The following is a 20,815-nucleotide window of genomic DNA, read 5'->3' as shown; positions in this document are numbered from 1 at the left end:
AGCGGACACTGCTGATGGACACTCGGGGCAGTGATGGGTCACTCGGAGCCAAGTCCAGAGAGCTGGTGCCGTCCCAGGAAGCCTCTCTAAGGCCATTTTCTGCCCTCATCGGGACCCAGAGTTTGGAAGCCTGTGAAGGGTGCTTTGCCTGCTGGAGTGTTTCTCAGCAGACACACTTCCTGGAGCTCTGTGCTCCTCTCTCCCCTGCCATTTGTAAAGGTCGAGAAGAGCTGGGGGGGGGGGGGGGAAGGTCCCTGGAACATCTTTTTCTTTTTCTTTTTTTCTTTTTCTTTTTCTTTTCCTTCAAAGGGCACCCTTCTCAGCTGCCCCAGAGACTAGAGCTTCTAAAACCAAAACTTTTACTTCACATGTCAGTGATTCTGCACTGTCATATCTGCAGCCAAACTGACCTCCAGGGCCTTCTGGGAAGAGCTGCAGCTGTCTGCACACATCCTCATCTGCCTGCCAGTGGGAGGCAGACTTCTCCTGGGGGCGGGGGGGGGGGGGGGGAGAGCATCGGACACAGTCTTGAGCCCTCCTCCCCGGCACGCACACGTGCCCCCTTCCTTCCTCTCTGCTTTCTGAAATGGCCTGAGTCTGGAAGTTGAGTTGGGGTGAAGGGATGTGCTGTTCCAAGATGAGCGGAACTCCTCCAGGTCACTGACTTCTGTTTCCCAGGCACCCCTGCCACCTTCCCCCACTCCTTGTGCAGCTTCCTGGGCCAGGCCCAGCAGCCCGGTGTGGACAGGGAGGAAGTCCTGGCCGGACGAGGCTGAGTGAGGAGTGCCCTTTGGAGTGGCTCCCACTCGTTCCCTGGAGGTTGGGCCCTGGCTCCATGGTGGCAGGCTCTTCTAGGAATGTGCTTCCCAGCTGGGTTTTCTGGTTGGTTGGGAACATCCGTGGGCTGGTCTGCCCTGGCTCTCAGGGGCTTGCTCCGGGCTGGCTTGAGGCCAGATCTCGGGGTTAGGCCCTGGGGGGGATGGGGAGGACAGGATGACCAGAGGCCTGCAGAGGAAACCTGGCAGCAGTGGGCACTGGATACCAAGTGGCTTTGCTTTTGCTTCCACTTGGATGAGGTGTCGGCAGGAATGAAGAAATCAGACAAATGGAAAAAAACCAAAAAGGCTTTACATCGAACCTCTGCCGGGAGTCCTGAGAGTCTCATCTCTACTTGGGGGCCGGGACTGCATGCCTGAGCGCCCCAGTCCCTCAGCTGCTCACTGTCTTCCTCTGGGGGAGCTGGGAAGAGGAACAGAGAAGTGACAAATGATTGGCTTACCCTGTGATCTTGCGCAAGTCACTTAACCTATTTGAACCTCCGTGTGCTCGTCCATAAGACTAGGGGGATAGCACATGTGGGGTTGTTAAGTAGGCTGTGTGTGGGGACGTGCTTGGAGAACCGTCAGGAACAATACTGTCATAGCAGATGCTAAATCCGAGAGCCTGGGCTTTTCTTTGTTGGAGGTGGTTTCCCTGCTCCTCCATTCACTTTTTACAATCACGGAATCCTGGATTTTAAACTGGAAGGGATTGTAAGAGGTCATCTGGTCCAGTCCCCTGGCATAATTATCTCTATTCCGAAGACAAGACTGTTTTAGGTTGTCCTTCTTCTGCCATATCTGTTCTACCCTGGTACAATAAGTCCGCTTCCTCCTGGGTGAGGTGTGAGCTCCAGCCAGCAAAGGGGTGGAAGAGGACGAGACCGTGGTGGTCCTCAGGAGCAAGGGTGGGCCTCTGTCATCTGCTCCCCAGGGGCAAGGGCCCTTGCCCTGCAGGCTCAGAGGGTCTGTGAGAATCCCATTCCACTGCCTCTCCGCTTCTCCCCAAGAAAGCAAGAGATGCACTTGCTTCTCAGCACTGGCCACAGGGGAAAGCAGCTGCCAGGACACAGTGTTTTTTTTTCCTTCAAAGGCAAACCTCCTTCTGACCCATCTCTTTGGGAAAAACAAAAACCAAAAACAAATGGAAAGACCCTCCCCTGGACTTTCTCCTGGCCCCAGAGCTTCGCTGAATGTGGGGGCCAGCGAGAACTTCCTGAGCAGAAATGCCTCCCATGTTCCCTCCCTGCCAGGCCAGGAGGCATGGCGGCGGGAGTGGGGGGAGGGGGTGAGGAGGGAGGGGAGGGGAACTGTGGGCTTGCAGTGAAAAGCTGCCCCAACACTGCCTTCAGTTGCTAGAATTAAACCCGGGAGCTTTTCATCACCTCAGTAACTGGGTCTTTCATAGGCGCTGGGACGTTTCTCAACAACCTTTACACCACCAGGATGCTGCTGAGCCAAAAGTGAAACTTGGGGAAACTTAATAAAGTGCCTTAGAGAGGACTGTGCATGATTTACCGTATCCAAAACCAGGGTTCTCTTTGTGGAAGAAAGCGACTTGTGTCCTCCCCAACACCACATACACACTTTCCTGGCAGGCCCGATGGGTTTCCAAGCATTTCGTCACCGTCTCCTTCTGACCTTGGTGTGAAAGGAACGAGCCGCGTGGCCTGTCGGTTCCAGCAAAGCCATTGGGGGCGCCGGCCTGGGCTGAGGGAGGAGGGCGACCCACTCAGGAGTGGAGGTGAGGTCTGCTGGAAATCCCCAGCCCGGACAGCCGCCCGAGGTTTAAAGACGCCTTCTCCGGCCTTATTTGGTCGCAGGAAGTGGGCGGCGCCAGGCCTGCTGGCTGTGCTGCCGACCCGAGACAGTTGTGCTGATGAAGTGGTGGGGCTGGTTCCTGCTCGCCGCCGAGCCGCGCGCGCCGGCCGGCCGCTGGGCGCTCCGCGCTCCCAGCCCGGAGTTGTGCAATCCTTTGTAGCACGCCAGAGAGTCCTCCTCCTTCGCTGTTGCCTCTCGCCCTCTCTCTCTTTTTTTTTTCAAGCTGTGAGCTCAACCGATGAGTCAGAGCAGTGCAATCCTGACACTGCATCGCAGGACTGGGGGTGACACGGAGGGAGGGAGAGCGATCGCGAGGCAGACACCGCGGGCGCGGGGTGCGCCGAGGCTCCTGCGCCGCAAGCGAGGGGTGACAGCCCGCGCGTCCCGCCCGGGCCCCGCCAGCAAACTTCCCAGCCTTGGGAGGCGCGGGCTGGCGGAAGCCCTGCGAGCGCCGCGGGGAGGCGGAGGCGCCTGTTTGTTTTTAAAATCCGGGAGTGCGTGCCGGCGGCTGGAGCCTGGGAGGCGACCGAAGGCGGCGGCCCGCGGCGGAAGGGGGACAGCCGATGCTGGAGCTCGGGCAGGAGCGGGGTAAGTGGAGCGCCCGGCCGGCGGCCGAGGCCTGCACGCGACGAGGCGCAGCCCGCCCTGGCGGCGGCGGCCCAGGGACCCGGGGCTGCGCGCAGGCGGTGGCGGCCGGGCGCGCGGGCTGCAGCTCTGCAGGCGCGGCCCGGAGCGCGGGCGCGGGGCTGCGGGGGGCGCGGCGCGTCAACTTCTGCGGCCTGGGCGGCTGGGGCGGGGTGTGCGTGTGTACGTGCGTTCGCCGCCCCGCAGCCCGCGCCTCCGCGGCCCGCACCGCCAGCCCGCAGCTGCGTGTGCCGCGCCAGCCCGCCGTGTTTGTGCAGCTACGCAGCTCGCGCGCGGCCCCCGCCCACCCGGGCGCGGCCCGGGCAGGAAAACCTTCCCGAGCCGCCCGGCCCGCCGTGGCGTCGGCTCGGGAATACGGCTGCTCCTCCACCGGAGAGAAACGTGGTGTCGGCGGGGACCGGCTTGCGTGACCGAGCCCAGGCCCCGGAGGCGTCGGGAGGGGCTTGTGCGAGCTGCGGGAACTTGGCGCGGGAGCCCCTTTCCCCGGTCCTGCCAGTGTGCACGGCAAAGTGGACAAGGAAACTGTGCCCGCGCCGGGAGTTTGGGGGACAGACGTGCAGGGGCGGCAGGGAGCTGGGGCAAGAGCAGCCAAGGCCTAAACTGGAGAGCTTGGGGCGGGCGGGCCGGCCGGCCTCACCCCGCGCACTGCTGGCGCACCTCAGACCTGTCATCCTTCTCGCCCGCCCCCGCACGCCCGCGCCTTTGCGGCCTGCCCAGCTCTCCGCGCGCCTCACCGCGTGCTGTGTTTGTGGGTGCCCGTCCGGAGCTCGGGGGCCCGGGTTTTGTCTGGACCCTGCACGTGGCCGGCTTGGTGGAGGTAGTCATACTACCCTCCCAACTCACGCTTCCAGGAGCGTGTGCACCAGGTTGCCCCCCTGGAGGCCCCCCCACCCAAGCCTCTGGCTACGGGCCTGGTGCCGCCCTGGGATTTTCAAGCCTTAGCCCCCGGGAAGGCAGACGTGGAGGAAGTACCTGCCTCCTGCCAAAGTGGAGGCCACTGGCTATTCCAGCCCAGCCTCCAGAGCAAGCTGCTGGAAAGATGAAAGGGGAAGTTACTCGCCCCATTTAAAACTTTGTTGGTCACAACTTTGGTGGCTACTTCCTGCTTCCACCATCCCACATCGGATCAGTGTGCCAGCCTGTGGAGCCTGGCTCCGGGGCCGGTGGGACGGGAGGAGAGCTGGCTGGCGGTGGCCGAGTATGGAGGCCGCCGCGGCACGTGTGTGCAGGGGATCCCTGTTGGCAGTTGTGGCTGGGGGGAGGGGAGGTCTGGCTTGCTTCAGCAGGGGGCGCCTGGCCTGGTGGCGGCCTGGAGGGCTGGCCTCTTCTTGTCCCTGCAGCTTCAGGATTGAGACTGGAAGCCTGGTGAAGGTGGAGGGACTGCAGTTCTGAGGAGAAGGCTCTCTTCCCCTGTGGGGCCCAGGCTGAGGAGAGAAAACCACCTGTCCTGCTCCAGAACCTCCCAGAGATGGTGTGGCACATGATCAGAGAAATGCACCCCTTCCACGGGCAGTTAGATGACTTCAAGACAAAGGGAGAAAGGAGAAACCTTCCCAGGTTGAAGAATTTATGGGTCCTCTTTTTCCTACTGCTCTGGACAGTGAATAATATGGGTGTAAACATTCAATTACTGTGATAAACCATCTCATTGCTTGGTCCTGGCCCAGTCTCCATTCTAATTGGATTGGCCTCTGGTTGGTTACTCTGGTATGAGTAACTCCTAGGGCACAAAAGGGTGAAGAACCTAGAGGGTGCCCCCCACCCCCACCATACAGCTTGCTCTGGGACAGTCTGCCCACTGCCGGCTGTGGCTTTTCCAGGTGCCAGGCAGAACCCTCAGCTCACCCTAGGAAAGGGTGCCCTGGAATGCCCATGGGATTGAGAGTTCAACTTCTAAATATGGGATTTAAAAATAACCCAGTTATTTAGCCCAATGGGCTGCTGCTTTTAATAAATGAGGAAAAAAGGCGATATGCAGTTACAGATTCAGTTAAGGGCTGCCCGTGCCTGTAGAACCCATGGAAGGGCTACCCTATGGAGCCAGGAGAAGAGAGGAGTGGGAGAAGGGTGGGGTGGGGGTTGCATCTGGGGCATAGTATCTTGGAAGGGGAATGGGCCAGTCTGGGAATCTGGCCTTGATGGGCCCTCTCTTGCAGCTGGGTCTCCCAGAAGGAAACCTTGCTCACGGAGGAGTGGGGATGGCCACAAGTAGCTGGGAGATTCCTGCTGATCCTTTTAGGCCTGTTTCAAATGACACTTCTTTGGAGACATCTCAGCCTTCTTAACACTCATTTCCGCCTTATGTAGTCATTTGTGTATGTATCATACTGTGGGGCTCAAAACATAAACTCAGAGATAGAGTCTCTGAATGTCCTGTGCACGGTCGCAGTGAGGATTCTGTATGTGAAATGCCGAAAGTACATTTCAGGTTTACCATAACCTCTGCCCTAATGTATGTTCTGTATTGTTCCCACAATGCCTGGCTTCTAGTGGGTGTTTAGTATATATTAGTGGAACAAATGAATGAAAGATCTCCTGCAGAAATATGTGGACCTGCATGGGGTGGGCCCAGTGAGTCTCGCCGCTGGGATCATACTGCGCCATTGGTTTTAAGAGGGTCAGTCCACGAGTGAGTGTGGTGCTGGCAAGCCCAGTTTCTTGGCCCTGGTCACCCTTCCGGAGAGCTGGAGAATGTGTCTGGTCGTTCTGACCCCAGAGGGACCTCTGGGTGAAAGAGTGTGAAGCCTCCTGCCTGGGAATCTGCTAACCTGGGCATTTCCTTTGGCGAGGCCAAATTGGTATCCTTTCTGCGTGCGTGCGCATGTGTGTATGCACATGTGTATTAGTATAGAAGCAGCCTGGGGGGCTCCATTCTTCCCTGACTCACCACAGGCTACAGGAAATGGAGCCAGGGGTTGCATCCCGATGGAGGGGTTGCTCCTGCCCAGGGGAGCAGAGACCCTATGGGCCTGAAGTAAATAAACTGCACACAGGGCTGGAGCCAGGTGGAATGTGCTGAAATTCCCAGGTCTTACTTAAGGGATCTGCATTTGCAATTCGAGGCAACGTTCAGGATACCCTGAGACTGTGAGCTCATTTTATGAATCAGAAGCATTACAGCATAACTTTGGTGTCGGAAACTGCTATTTGGAGTCCAGATCACCCTCCCTCCACCCTACCACACGCACACTTACAGGGGCTCTCACAGTCACACACTTGGGAGTGATAACAGTTAGTGGGGTATCAGGTCAGATTCCGGAGCCATCCAGCAAAACGTGTCCATGCCCACTTCCGCCCCCAAACTCAGAACACCATTCCTGGATAGTGTGTGGACAGCAACCTGGGCAGTGACTATGAAGGAAGCCCAGTAGGTGCACAGGAACGAGGACTGGGCAGACCTGGGGTTCCTACTCCAGCTTCTCTACTTCCTGTGTGGCTTTGGGCATTGCTTAACTTCCTGAGCCTCAGTTTCCTCACCTGTAAAGTGAGGATGATAATAGGACTTCATAGGGTTGCCATGCAGGTTAAACAAGATCGTGCATGCAAAGTGACTGGCACATAGTAGGTACTCAACAGATGGTGGCTGTCATTTCAATGGTCCCTCCCAAGTTCAGCCGTTTGCCTTTTGCTCTTCCAGGGAAGAGGAAATGAAGCGTGTCCCGCTTGTGGTAGGAGGGCTCTCCTCCAGGGCATGGGGCCTGTGTGAATGAGGCTCCTTTTATAACTCCCGAGGCCCTGGGCACAGCTGTGTGATCCTCGCCCACCTAGACGGGCCCAGATCCTGGGGCCTGTGTGCTTTTGCAAGGGATTCTGTCCCTGCAGCCCAGAGTTCAGGGCTCAACTTCCCAGAGATCAGATTGTGCTCTCGGGAACCTACCCGCCCAGGCCTCAGGCTGAACTGCTCACGTGGGTGGGAGGAAGGCTGCTTTCTCAGCCACGGAAAAAGTCCCCTTGTCTTTTCTTCACCTGAAGCCTCCCAGTGTGACCTCAGTGGAGGTTTGGGTGGAGCTGAGGGTGGGAGTTGTCCTCCAAAGAGCACTTTGGCTCTTTCTCCAATTGAAATAGCAGGGGTGGAGTGGGGTAGGGGGGTGGAGGAGACACCACAAAGATATTATATAAGAAGAAAGTTGCCACATGTCAACAAAGAGCTGGGTTTTTGCTAGGGTGGGGGTGGCGGGTCTCCCTGGGGGACATTATTACCGGCTGTGGTTTGCTGGGTGGGGGGGCTGGAGGGGAGGAAGGGGGCTGGGGGCCTGAGGCTTCCCTGGCAGCCCTTCTTGCTCTTGCTCTTCCTGGAACATAGCCCGGTGCTGTGGCCAGCTGGGGAAGGTGCTCCCTGTTCCCTCTGCCTTTCTCTCCAGCCGCAGGGAGCTTGTGGGTTATTTTTTCCAGGCAGTGCTTCTTCCTCCAGGAGTCTCGGGAAGGGGGGAGGGGAGCAGCCAGGGCAAGATTTGACCAGGCCAGAGCTTCGAGAGGGGGAAGTATACCAGGCTTGCAGCCAGAAGGGGGTTCCCTGTGAGGCTGCCCAACTTCTCTGGGGGAAATGGGGTCCAGAGAGGAAGGAAAACGGTGAGGGATTTTGATTCCCAGCTTTTTCCAGCAGTCGGACAGACAGAGGCCCAATCCAGGCTGCTGTTGCCAGAATTTGTCAGTTCCTTGAGGGGGAGGGCCTCAGAGCTCAGAAAGGAGCTTAGAAAAGCTTAAGTGATAACTGGCAACTCTTGAAAGTGCCTGTAGGCTGGCTTTTCTCCCCCCTTTCTTTCTTCTACCTCCTCCTCCTTCTCTTCCCCCCCCCCCCCCGTCCTGCCCCTCCCCCCTCCCAGCCTTCTGGCTGCTCCTGGGGAATGTACCTGACTGCTGCTCAGATCCTCCTCCCCACCCAACTTTGCTTTGTCTGACCTCCCCAGCTGGCCCTGGGTCACAGTCCTGGGCTCCCCAGCTCCCAGGAGTCATCCCAGAGCTGGAAGACACTTTGGGACATCTAATCCCGTTCCTTCATTTTCAAATGGGGAAGTGTAGAGACAGTGAGTCCCTTGAGGTTCCCGTCTATGTCCACTTTCACCTGAGGCGGGTGGAAAGAGGAGCTGCTCCAGCGTCCTGCCCCTGGTCCCTGCCCCTCCCGGTTTGGAAGGTGGGAGGGCTGCCTCAGTGCAGGAAGAGCCCAGAGGAGTCGGCTCCTGCTCTTGGGTGTGGCTCAGTCCCCAGCTGGCTCCGTAGTTATTTATTTGTCTGTGCGTGCGTGTGTGCGTGCCTGCGTGTGTGTCTGCATGTGTGTGTGCATGTGCGTGTGAGTTTTGTGGTTGGGAGACTGGATCTGAGTGAAAGCAGAAGTACCCATGCTATGTCAACTATGTGACAGGCAGATGGGACCTTACAGGGATGGTCAGGAGAGGAAGAAAGGGGGCCGAGGCCTCCCCTGCACAGTGGCTGCTGTGCTCTTTCTGCCCCTGCCTCCGTGCTTGCACGCTCGAGCATAAACAGCCCTTCCATGGTGCTAGCAGCTGCCTTTCCTTGCTGGCTTTGGGCAGAAGAGGTGCCAAAAATAACCGGGCGGGTACTTGCACTTGTGGGACATTCACTGTGGTCGCCTTGGGGCAGGCTTACTGGCTGTCTGCGGGCTCGGGGTGCCTTTGCCTTCCCTGCTCCTGCTCGCTCTGGCCACCCCTCTCCCCAGCTTCCCTCAGGTGATGGTACTTTCCTTTTTATTGCCCTTCCTCCAGTGAGCCCGGGAGGGTGGAGGCTCTGTGATGGGCCTGGAAGCTTTGCCAGGTATCATCCGGGGACTCTTGTCTCACCATGTTCCTGCAGGCCCTGGTGGCACAGCGGAGCCCAGGAGGGGCCTGTGCTGGGTGTGCCCCTCCTGGGTCCCTAGGCCAGATGCCCTGCGTGCCTGCAGAGCCTGACACTATTGCTGGGACGCTCAGCCCCTCGTCCTGCTCTCGCGGTCCGGCCCTGTGCTCAGCCAGCTGTGGGGCTGAGAGCGTCAGACTATTCACGTCCTCCTCCTAGGGTGTTGAAGACTGATAAGGATGCTTCTCCTGCCCAGCAGAGGGGAAAGGAAAGCACATTTATCGAGCCTTTACTTTGTGCCAGGCACTCCCTCTATGTGTTAACCTCATCTAATTCCGTGGTAACTATGAGGAGGATATTGTGCCCATTTACTGATAGGGAAACTGAGACCCACAGAGAGGCTGGCATGTTGGAGAAGCTGGCATACATTTTGTCAGACCCTAAAGCTCTGGCTCTTTTTACCATGCAGCTCACACTTCCCTGGGCTGTTTTCATGTGCACAGGAAACAATGCTTTGACCCTTGGAATGAAGTGTTGATGGTGGGAATTCAGGCACCTTTAGACCCACTGATTAGAGGAGATATTTTGGGCTGGGAAGGGCTGGGAAGACCCCTCTGAGGCCTCCCTCTCCAAACACTTCACAGGGCAGTCAGAAGCCCAGCCTGAGCCCCAAGGCCCTCCTCTGGAGGGCACCAGGCACCTGAGGGTCAGCTGTGTGTGGGTTGGGTGGGGGGGTGCCGGGGGAAGCACTCATGCATGGGAGGAGTGGAAGGCCTTAGCTTAGGCCTCCCTGAGACCTTCCAAGTGTCTCTTCCTCCCCAGACATCCAGCCTCTGTAGTCAGCCCTGAGATCAGTTCTAGGACCATAGGCCGGGGGAAGGTGGGATCTTGGGTCTCCCTTCCTGGTTGGTGGGTCTGACCCTGGGGTCCATCCTTCCAGCAGGCTGGGCCCGCTCTCTGAGAACCTGGCTGGTGTGTACTTGGGGCCTGGGCTCGATGCTGTGCTGGTGCCTGGTGCCAAGGCCTTTGGGTGTATTTCAGAAACAATAAAGAATAAATCAACACAGGAAAAAAGGCCCTGCAGCAGCTGCTCAGAGACTGAAGAAACGCGAGGAATGTGTGAGCATTTGGCAGAGGCCCTGGATCTTGACCGGGGCCTGAGAAAGGGCGCGGCTCCGACTGGCTGGCTGGGCCAGTGAGGCAGGCGGCTCTGTGGCCACCTTGGAGCTCCTCTGGGAGGCCCAGGCAGCCATGCTGACACCCCCTCTGCTGGCAGCTAGTTTTTGTGCTTCTTGGTCACTAGCAGGTATTGGGGAGCCATATTGTCCCCAGTCTTTGGCTGCAAACCAGCAAGACACCCTCCTCGCTGCCTGCCCCAAGCCACCAAGTCGGTCTCAGCGCCTTCTGGAGCTGACCACACAGGAGACCCCGGGCTGATGCAGACACCACACGCTAGACACCTCTGTTCCACTTCCCTTCTGAGAAGGACATGAGCCAAACATCAAGGAGCTGGCACTGCCAGGAAGTGCTGGGTGTGAGAGCATCCACCTGGGAGGCGCCGACCACACCTCTACCCGGGTGATCAGCTGTGTATCCTTGGGCAAGTCACTTCACTTCCTAGGGCTTCGGTTTTATTCATCACGAAGTAGAGATTTGGACCAGTGATCTTTGGAGTGGGTGGGCACTGTCTCCCTTACTTAGGATGTGCAATGAATAGCCTTATTTAGGAACTCACGTTCTTGAGAGGAAGCCTTTCGGAGAGCCCTATGCAAGAGGTGGGTTGCTAGGGCTGGGGCTGATACTCAGTGCCCTGGGTGGGGAAGGGGGCGTTGTCACCAGTAGGAACCCAGTCATGGAGCTGACCTGACCCAGACTTTAGGCTGCCAGGGGAAGGGTCAGGAGCCTGGGCCCCATGAGGATTTGGGTTGTCTGACAAGCAGGGGAGAGTCAAGGCCTTATGTGTAAAGAGCTGTTTGCCAGCCGTGGGCGTAGGGTTGGGGAGTGTGGGAGGGGTGTGGCTTCCTCCTGAGCAGAAGGTGTGGGGCCTTCCACAGACTGTCCCCTGTGGTGGTAATCACCAGTAGCCTCTTCATTTTCAAAGCCACTCACTTCCCACGCCTCTCTCAGCCACCATACTTGCCCAGCCGTGCTTCCAGAACACCATGGTGGTTTTCAGGCCAGCTGAAGCTGCTCTCCAGGGAGAAGATGTGAGCAGTCCCGAGGCTGCTGCCATCTATCCCAGCTACCAAGCAGGAGGCTGAGCCTGAAGCCCTGGGGAGGAAGTTTGCAGAAGGGGTCGTGGGTTCCAGTCCCTTCCTCACCTCTGTACTCCTGTGGCCTCGGGCAAGTGACTGGACCCCTTGGATCTTCAGGTTCCTCATTGGAAAAGGGGGAGAGTACTAATACCTACCTTCTTTTGAAGACTACACAGCATCATGGGTACAGAGTGCTTAGCACCATCTTGGCACGTAGTGGCTCCCTCAAGAAGTGTTAGAGATGCTGATGGTGTAAAGGAGAAAGTCTTATTTTTGTGTGATGTTGGGATTTCAGCTTGGCTCCAGGCCCTGCCCAGTGTCTTGCCAAAAGGTGTGGCCTGCCTAAGTGGAGGCTCGAAGCGTTGTTATTGGAGTTCTTGATTCTGGGCCCTGCTCTGCTCCTGGCTCTGCATCCTCAGGCGCATTTCTTTCTTTCTCTGGCTGCTTTGTGGAACGAGGAACGGACTAAGTGAACATTGGCATCCCTCAATATTTGGAATCTGTTCAGCTTCCCAGCTGGGCCTGGCTTTGCCGCTTGGCTCTGAAGACAGACGCCAACCACCTTTCTCCATGTAGCATGGAGCCTCTTACTCCAGAGAGTGAGATCCCACTGACCCTGTGGCTCCTGGCTCATCTCTGCTGTCCCCTGACCCCAAAACCCTATGGGCTTGCAGGGGCTCTTACAGATACCCTGTCTTGCGAGAAGCCGGTTCCTGACAGAGGCTGGGATTATTTCTTGGTGGGTGTGTTATATACTACGCTCTACTTGGAAGTGCTCCCAGGAAAAGCAGCAGTTGGGAGGGAGCATGAGGAAGGGGAGGGTCCACAGCTGGTTTTGTGGGGTTCTCATGTGTAGCATTCCTTTGGAAGCCCACAACAAGTGTGGAATTGGGATTTTTCTGGAAGAATGATGGAAAGACCAGGGACTTCAGACAACAGGGAAGGCAGACAACAGGGACCCAAATCTTGCTTCTGCCCCCTTAGCAGCAGGGCCTTGGTTTTTGTCTAGAATGGAGACAATAAGATGCCTAGATGGGAAGTTTGTAAGCATGGATTAGGGTATGTCAAGTGCACGGGGGAAGTGCTCTATAAATGTTTGCTTCCTTCTTTTGGATTTTCTGTAGACTGGCGGGGGGGGGGGGGTGGTGGTGAAAATATTTGCCTGTGGCCTTTTTCCTGGGGAGAAGCAGGCTGCATAGCAAACTGTTACTGCCCTACAGGCCTCTCCCTCCCACAGTTGTTTTGATTCTGGGGTCAAGCTTGAGGTCAGGTTCAGTGTGTGTCCGGTAGAGGGGATGAGTGAGGGGCTACTCAGGCATTTGCAAAAATCTGACGTCTGCCGCTTCCTGGGGGTGTGCAGAAGGCGCAGAGACCATGATCTGAGGGAGTGGCCTTTCTGGGCTGGGAGAATTTGACTGGTTACTTATAACCTTCATTTCCTGTAAATTCCCCAAATTTCCTTCTGTTGTTGATTTTTAATTCCGTTTCATTTTGATTGGAGAACATGCTTCGTATATGGTTTCACTTCTTTTGAATTTATTGAGACTTGTTTTATCGGCTAATTTGTTAAGAATATTCCATGTGTTCTTGAGAAGAATGTGTATTCTGCTGTTGTTGGGTGGAATGTTCTGTGGCTATCTGTTAGGTCTAGTTGCTTCTTGGTGTTGAAGTCTTCCGTTTCTTGTCGATCTTCTGGTTAGTTCTTCGGTCCGTTATTCAGAGTGGACCGTTACTGAAGTCTCCGGCTGTTACTGTTGGATTGTCTGTTTCTCCCTTCCACGCTGATAGTTTTTGCCTCATGTATACTGGGGACTCTGTTGTTAGGTGCATATAGGTTTCTGGTTGTAATATTCTCTTGAGGGATGGACGCTTTTATCATTATAAAAGGCCTTCCTTTGCCTCTGGAGGAATTTCTGTCTTAAAGCCTATTAGCATAATATTAGCGTGGCCGGTCCAGCTCTCTGGTTACCCTTTACTCGATCTATCTTTTCCATCCATTTACTTTCAACCTGTTTGTGTCCTTGAATCTAAAGTGTATGTCTCCTGTAAACAGCATATGGTTGGATGGTGTTTGGCTTTTTTTTTTTTCTAAGCCATTTTCCCCACCTCTCCCTTTTAATTAGAGTGTTTGATCTATTTACATTTAAAATAATTATTGACAGGATAGGGTTTATGTCTGCCATTTTGCTATTGATTTCTGTCTTATGTCTTTTTGTTTGTTTCTTTGTTACTCCATTACTGTCTTCTTTTGTGTTAAGTAGGTATTTTCAAGTGTATCATTCCTGACTTATAAAATGGGATCGAGAAGAGTGAGGGTTCAGTGCGATGTTGCCGGCAATGCAGTTAGCACCATGCCCGACAAATACTAAGTGCCCAGTGGACAGGGCACTCCTGTGGGCCTCTGGCGTGGTCAGAGCCATGGTCGACCCTGGGGCTAACTGAGAGCAAAGTCCACCCAGGGCTCAGTGGGACTCCTTTGATCTCCTAGGCCGGGTATGGCCCTCTGGCAGTCGGCTCCTTGGGGGAGGAAGGAGCAGTGAGTGGGTCCTTGGAAACCACATTATGCCCTTCCCTGACCCTCTCATCGTTCCCCTGCTCTAGCACGAGGCACCACCTGGGTTGCCTAAGAAGCATTGCAGCTTTCCACCCCCCACTCCTCACCAGACCCATAAACCCATCTCTTAGGGGAGGCTGGAGAGTCACTGCTCAACGTAGATGGGCAGCAGGTTGTGAGAGAGAGAGGTCTGGTTTGGAGTTGGCAGGCTTGGATCTGAATCCTGGCTCCTCAGTCTGTCCTCGGGCTGTGACCTGGAACAAGTTACTTTTCAGTGCCAACCTTTTCTCGTCGCTCAGATGGAAATAGTGGTTACACAAGTAAGCAGTACCACACACAAGGGCCATGTGGTCAGTGCTGGTGGCTAATATTTCATGTCGCAGGTGCTGGTTACCAAGGTGTTTGTCCTGCCCTGCCCCCCCCCCCATTGCACCGCCCAGAGCTCCTAAGTTCCTCAAAGGCAGGAACCGGTGAGCCACAGCTCCCCCTGCATGGGCCACTGTGCATTATAATCAGTGTGTGTTTCTGTGTCTCCTGCATTAGACTGGGAGCTCTGTGCAGGCAGGGACTGTGCCCTGTGTCCTGTGTCTCCCCAGAGCCTGGAGGGCTACAGAGGTGTATGTGTGTGAGATGGGGGTGGAGGGTGGGGGTTGGGAGGGGGAGTTGTTAGGTAGGCAGGGTGAGTTCATGTTAAGGGAGGCCCCTGTGAGATAGCCATTCTGTGTTTTAGCCTGGGGCAGAGTCTAGCCCTGGGGCTTAGGCACAGACTCCAGAGGGCCCTGCCCTAGACCTGCTGGGAGCCCGGCCTTTCCAAAGGGGAGGAGGGGTTGGAGCAGACTCGGGGGTGTGAGTCCCTTAAGGCACAGAGAAGGTTATAAGGAGACCAAGGGCTCCCCACGAGGCCCTTTCCAGAGGTTCAGCCACTTAGGGCCTTAGTGATATTTGCTGTATCTTCTCTGGAGAAAGCCAAAACCCTCCAGCTTTTACCTTGGTCCCCTGGGACTCCCAAATCCTGCTGGAAGGGATTTTCCTAGGCTGCCTGTGATTGTTGGTGGCCCTTGCCTAGAAGGGAGGCGGCCAGTCCCCTCCATGTAGGCAGAAGCTGAGCCTGGAGGTTTGATCCTTTCCAGGCTCTTCCTGGGACTCTGTTTTCTCTCTGTTTCTCCCCTGTAAAACAGACCTGGCTCTCCGGGCTTCCTACGGACTGCCTGAGGGTGCTGGTTGGCACTGGAGGGGAGGGACTGTGAAGGTAGAAGTGTGAATGAAGACAAAGGGTTCCCCTGTCACACACAACCCTTTAACAGCATCTTAGTGTTGGCGTTTTTACCGTCACAGCTCAGACTGCAGACAGCTGGAACCCTGGCCAAACCTGAGCCTGACCAGCTTAATGGCTGAGATGCCTGGGGCCCTATCGGCCTGGGCTCTGCATTTCAGAGCTGAAGCTGAGTCTGGAGAAGTGTTAATCTGGGGACTCTCTGGGTTGGGAATGGGCAGATCATAGGGCCTGATTTCTCATGCCCCCCCACCCCCGGGGAAGTGACACTTGTCAGAGGTAGGTCCTTGTCCCTGTTGCTGGTGTCTCCTTCCTTACTGGTTTGCAAACTCATTATGAACAGGACTTATGTGTCCAGTGGTTTGGAGGCATCGGGCCCTTTAGCCTGGTGTGAACTCCAGTTAAAGGGAGTGGGGGATACAGCAATGCAGATGATTGCACTGTGTCCAGAGGGAAGGGTTATCTAGGGCCTGGGCAACTCTTGCCGGCCCAAGATGACAGTTCCAGGCCACTTGCCTAGTGTGGTTGTGAGAGTACCTGAGAGAGAACTTTCCAGGATATGAGTGTGGGCTGGAGGGCCAGCTGGGCCATGCCGGGCTCCTCTAAGGAGGGCCCCTCATCACTGCCCTCGGGCATCCTAGCTGGACACCTTGGTGTCTCAAGGCCCAGCCCAGCCACATCAGGGCATGAGGTGAACAGATCCACAGGCTCGTGTCTCTGGCTATGGTCTAAGCAAGGGTGGGAAGCCGTGGGGGAAGAAAAATTGGACAGGGCAACGGAGGGGCTGGCACTTTTCCAGTTGGCCCGCATGTGGTGTGGGGCAGCAGGTGACAGTCAAGGGGCGAGTAGCTTGTGGGCCAGCAATTCGAGAAGGATTCCTATTCAGCTTCCTCCGAGACAGCCTGGGACTATTACTGATGGGACGAGGTGGGATGGGGTTTGGAGGCGGGAATTTTTCACTTCATCTCAGGACCACGGGGATCTCGGATGTGCATCAGGGAGAGAGACAGGGAGCCAGGGCCGGGCAGGAGCCCAGGGCGGACGCGCGGGCCATGAGTAGTGCCCCTGCCCGGGTAGAGCTCTGACTCACCTTGGGCGCAGTCTTGAATGAGCACCCCACGAGGCAGATACAAGCCAAGTGCCAAGGTACAGCTCTGCAAACTCTGCTCCATGGAGCTTGCTGTCTGCTGGGGACAAAGGAATAGGCATCTGGAATTTCTAGTGCTGAACTTGGGGGGCTGGGGGGATGGCGGTTGGGAAGTGTTGTGGGCGCATAGGGAAGCTCCTGGCTTAGCCCTCGGGGAGGAGGACTTCCCAGAGGAAACAGTGTCTCTGATCTGAAGGACAAGTAGGACCTGGCCAGATGAGAGGGTTGGGAAGGTGTCATGGGCAGAGGTGCTGCCTTCCAAAGACCTGGAAGCAAAGCAGGAACACCACCGACTGAGGGCCCAAGCACGGCAGGTTGAGAGGTGGCAGGAGCCAAAGTCTGCAGGACTTGTGGGCAGGATAGGGAGTTTAGACTTTGTCCTAACATAGCCTCCTTGGTGCTCAGGGAATTGGCTGGCCTAGAGATTTGTTAGATGCCATAAATAGGTGTATTGTCTTGGTTGGGGCTACGTGAGCTCTGACTCTCTGTCTTCCCAGTGCTGAGTTTGTGGGGCTGGGAGTGGCCCAGGTTGTAGGAGCAAGAGCTTTAGCAAGAAGGGTCAGGAGGGTCCTCCAGTCAACTCTGGAACCCGGTCAGAGCTGAGCCCCTGCAGCTGCTGGGACCAAGCGAAGCACCTCCCTCCTGGCCCGTGTAACCTTGACTCAAAATGGTCTTGTCTCTCAGATGGCCGCACTCAGTGTCTGGAGCTTGTGGGTGGCCCTGGTCTCCTGGTGGTCATGGCCTGGCTCCACTGCCCTGTGGTGAGGGCTCACTGGACTCTCCAGCCAGTGTTGGGCATGTGGCAGGGCTTCTGAGGGCATTTGGGGAACTGTATGTGTTCTGCTTGCCCTTCCTGGAAGGCATGGTGTCACCATCAGCATGGAGTGGCCAGAGGCCTTTCTAGCACTTTCCCTCATGCGTCTGCAAAACACATACGCGGGTTCAGCACTGTTTTCTTTTCTTGGTGCACGTTGCTTTCTTCCGTAGAGAGAAAGTGTTTTCCACCACAGATCCTCCTGAAAGCCTCATAGGTCCCGGTCATTGATAACGGACTCTTGCCTTGTCTTCAGCCCAGGGGCATCTCTGGGTCTGGTCAGAGATTGGTTACAGCAGTGAGGTGCCCGGAGGAAGGGAGAGTAAATAAAGCGGGGACAGACAATCAAACAGACTGATAAGTGGGTTGCACTGTCTGGGGCCCCTTGGTGACTGTGGGTTTCCTTTTGCAGTGTTCTTGCATCCGCTGTTTGAGACCCTGCAGCTGGTCCCGGGGGTGAACTGCCTGCAGAAGTTCCTCATTACACCCTCTTCCCTGTACCCTCAGGGAGTTGGCCCCTAGGTCAGTAGCCTTCGGAAAAGATGGCTTCCTTCCTCTTCCTCATTGGGAGGAAGGCCAGGCTGACTTCCACCTGAGGAACAGAGAAGTGGGGCTGGGGCACAAGAAATGAGAGGAAGTGGCTTAGTCCTGCCCAGAGTTGCAGGCTGTGAGGTACGAGTAGGGTATGAGAGCTGGAAGCCCCACCAGCAGCAACTAGACCTGAGGCAGGGGTGAGCTTGCAGGGGCTGGAGAGTCCAGGCCCAGAGGGCTGGGCCGAAGTGGCCAGTGCAGTCTCAGGCCTTCCTGTGGGTGGCCCCCCACACTCCCTTGTGGGTGGCTCCCCATACTCCCTTGTGGGTGGCCCTTCTGTGGTGAAGCCCCATTTCTTCCCTCCCTTCCTGTAGGACTGAGGTCCTCAGCTGTATGGGAGGAGAGGTAGGAGAGGTTTACCCGCCAACTGTTTGGGCAGGGGTGAGGAGCCTCTCAGGGAGGAGGGATATCTGTGTCCAGAAATCCTTGCTCTGAGATGGTGGGGAGAATATAGAAGGGGGGATGCAGAGAGGGACCTGGTGTCTTTGTGGCATGTCGTAGGGACAAGGAAGAAGAGCTTGGTCTTGGAGGCAGACAGACCTGGGTTCAAGTCCTGGCCCTGCAACATAATTACTGTGTGACCGTTGTCAGGTTACTTAGCCCCTCGGAGCCTCAACTAGCTCATCTGTAAAATGGAGGTTAAAATAGCAATGCTTCATACTGCCTTATAATGCTGTTGTGGAAACTAAACCTATGCAAAGCACTTAGGAAAGGCCTGGCACAGGTGCCTTCTTCTCCTGCCACCGCACCCGCCGCCGCCACCACTGCCGCCACCACCACCACCACCACCGCTCCTTGGAGCCCTTCTGCCTTGGTGTGGCCCCTCCCCTTCTACCTCTAGGGTTCCCAGGCATCTTTCACTCTTCTCATTCCCCTCAGATCATGACCTTTCTTCTCTGAGGGTCCCAGGTCCGGGTGTCTGTGCTCGGGGCACTCTTAGCCTTGCCAGTGGGGGTGACAGGAAGGCCTCTGCAGAAGCTTCTGGGGTGATTCAGCCTCCCCAGAATCGGCCCCCTTGGTTTCTTCTGAGCAAGTTCCCAGCGCAGCTTTGGAAACCTCCTGTGGGATCCTGAGTGCTGGTCCTTCTTGACATGCAGGGCGGAGGATGGGAGGCTGACCAGCCTGACCAAGCGGCTGCTGGTGAGCCAGCGTGGGGCCCAGGGCCCCAGGTCGGCACAGCCCTGCCCCAAGCTGCATTTGCAGACTCCGCCTCCATCTCACTCAGCCCAACCTGCAGAACTCACTCTCCCTGGGCTCCAGGTGGCCATCCCCCAAGCCTGGTGCCTGTATACCCTCCACTAGGTGCACGCTTCCCACGTGCACACGAGCTCCTCTGCCACGTGGGCCTCCCCTTCCTCCAGGCCCGAGCCCATGAGCCAGGGCTGTGGCTCAAAGGCAACAAGGCTGTAATCGGGGCAGGGTGGCAGCCTGTCAGGGCAGGAGAAGCACTGGTGCCTGGGAGCACCTGAGGGGCTCTGGGGGGGGCCCCCCTGGAGGCACGTGGACCGGCCAGCTCCCCCTTGGCGCCTCCCCCGCCCCTAGGGCACATTCTTCCTTCCTCTGTTTTGCTCCTGCAGGCGCAGGCTTCTCATTTGCGCACGCGGATTGGAGAGGCAGAGCCTGGCTCCTGTAGCCGGGGCAGTCCCAGCCTGCAGCTTCACCCTAGCGCCCAGGGTTATTTTCATGGGGGGAGGGGGCTGGCTTTGGGGTCTGTGCTCCAAATCGGGCTGGCTGTCAGGGAATGAGAGTTTAAAGGCAAGAGAAAGAGGTTTGTTCTAAAGGTGGTTTCTGTGGCCCTCCGCACTCCCTGCTTGTCCAAACTGTCCCCCGGCTGCCAGGGCCAGGGTGACTTGGATGTCCATCTAGTCTTTCTCTCCCTCCCCCGTCTTCCATAAGTGAAGACAAAGGGGGTGCTAGCGGGAAGCGCTGTCTGCTTACTTCAGGGCCCGGAGCTGAGGAAGGAAATGGAGGAGGAAGTCCCTCCCCTTCTGGGTGCTGGTGAAAGTGAAAGGCAGGTGGAGGGGGGGCTGGAGTGAGTCACTGCAGCTCCGGGAGGGGAAGGGCTGGCGAGCTGCGGAAGCCTGTGAGCGGGTGATAGGGGGCCTCGCACGAGAGCACCAGAGCACCGAGAGCCGGCCTTCACCACCCAGCCCCAGCCCTCCTTGGCTGGGCTGGTTTCCCGGCAACTCCTGGGACTACTAAGTAGGACCTGGAGCTTCTAGGGTCTGAGGTCTGGGGTTGGTCTGGACCTGCGGATTTATTCCCCCGGGCTTCCTGAGCTCCCCTCCCCTCTCTCCCCTTCCCTCCTGGCCTGACTGGCTCAGGTCCAGAATTTTGGCAGCATTGGGAAGAGGTAGGCCTTGTAGCTCCCACCCTCACCAACTTCCCAGGGAGGGGGAAAAAAAACAACCCTCTCTGAAGAAAGAGTCTTTGAAAATACATGCAAGGTATACATGTAGGTAATAAAAATACATGTAAGTTATAAAATACTGGGCTTGATTTTGAAAGTCCTGCAGCAGGATAAATAGAGCAACCTGTTTTGGGGTGGTATATATATATATATATATATATATATATATATATATATATATATATATATATATATCCCACACACACACACACACACACACATATATATAATCAAGTTAGAAAATAAACACAGACACTATGAACCCTTTAAGTCACACCATGTCACAGAAGAACATTTCAGACCTAAGTTCTAGCAGTCTGCACCCCTCAGTATTGTAGTTGTACCAGTCCTTTCTTCAGCAAACCAGGAGCTCTTTGGCAGTGGAGGCTGGGAGGTGAGGATTGCTGACCAGGTACCAGGCTGGATACCGCCTCCAGCCAGCTAGGGCTGCAGAACAGGTTCTGTGCTGGTTTGGGGAAGATTCTGGCAGCCACAGTCCCACCCAGCCGCTCCTCCCAGGGGTGGGGCTAGAACTGCACAAACCCTTGTAGGGCCTCACCTACATGCCTCAGTGCAAAGGACTCTGCAAGGACCTGGTGGGCTCCCCACCCTGGAGCCTCATAGTTAGGAATGACCCCTGTTGTCTCCACTTCCTGCGTCTGGGATACGCTTGGAGCGTCAGAGGAGGTGCTGTCTG

At 56.4% G+C, this 20,815-nt stretch overlaps 1 protein-coding gene across 4 annotated transcripts in view; it reads left to right on the top strand.

Moving 5' to 3' along the window:
• The window catches only part of MIDEAS (mitotic deacetylase associated SANT domain protein), a 62,672-nt gene that overhangs the window by 19,350 nt on the left and 22,507 nt on the right, over positions 1-20,815 (top strand). For 2 of the 4 annotated variants that reach the window (XM_045807850.2, XM_045807853.2), the window contains exon 1: positions 2,133-3,227. The exons of 1 other annotated variant lie outside the window; for it this stretch is intronic. The gene's annotated coding sequence lies outside the window, so the exon portion shown is untranslated. Of the gene's footprint in view, positions 1-2,129; positions 3,228-20,815 lie in introns of those variants that run through there. One more of the 4 variants, XM_087856124.1, reaches the window with a different exon arrangement.

The sequence above is a fragment of the Ursus americanus genome, chromosome 26 (assembly GCF_024610735.1).
Source record: "Ursus americanus isolate L20-20 chromosome 26, mUrsAme1.1.p, whole genome shotgun sequence".
Lineage (NCBI taxonomy): Eukaryota > Metazoa > Chordata > Mammalia > Carnivora > Ursidae > Ursus > Ursus americanus.
This window is presented reverse-complemented; position numbering and strand designations above follow the sequence as displayed.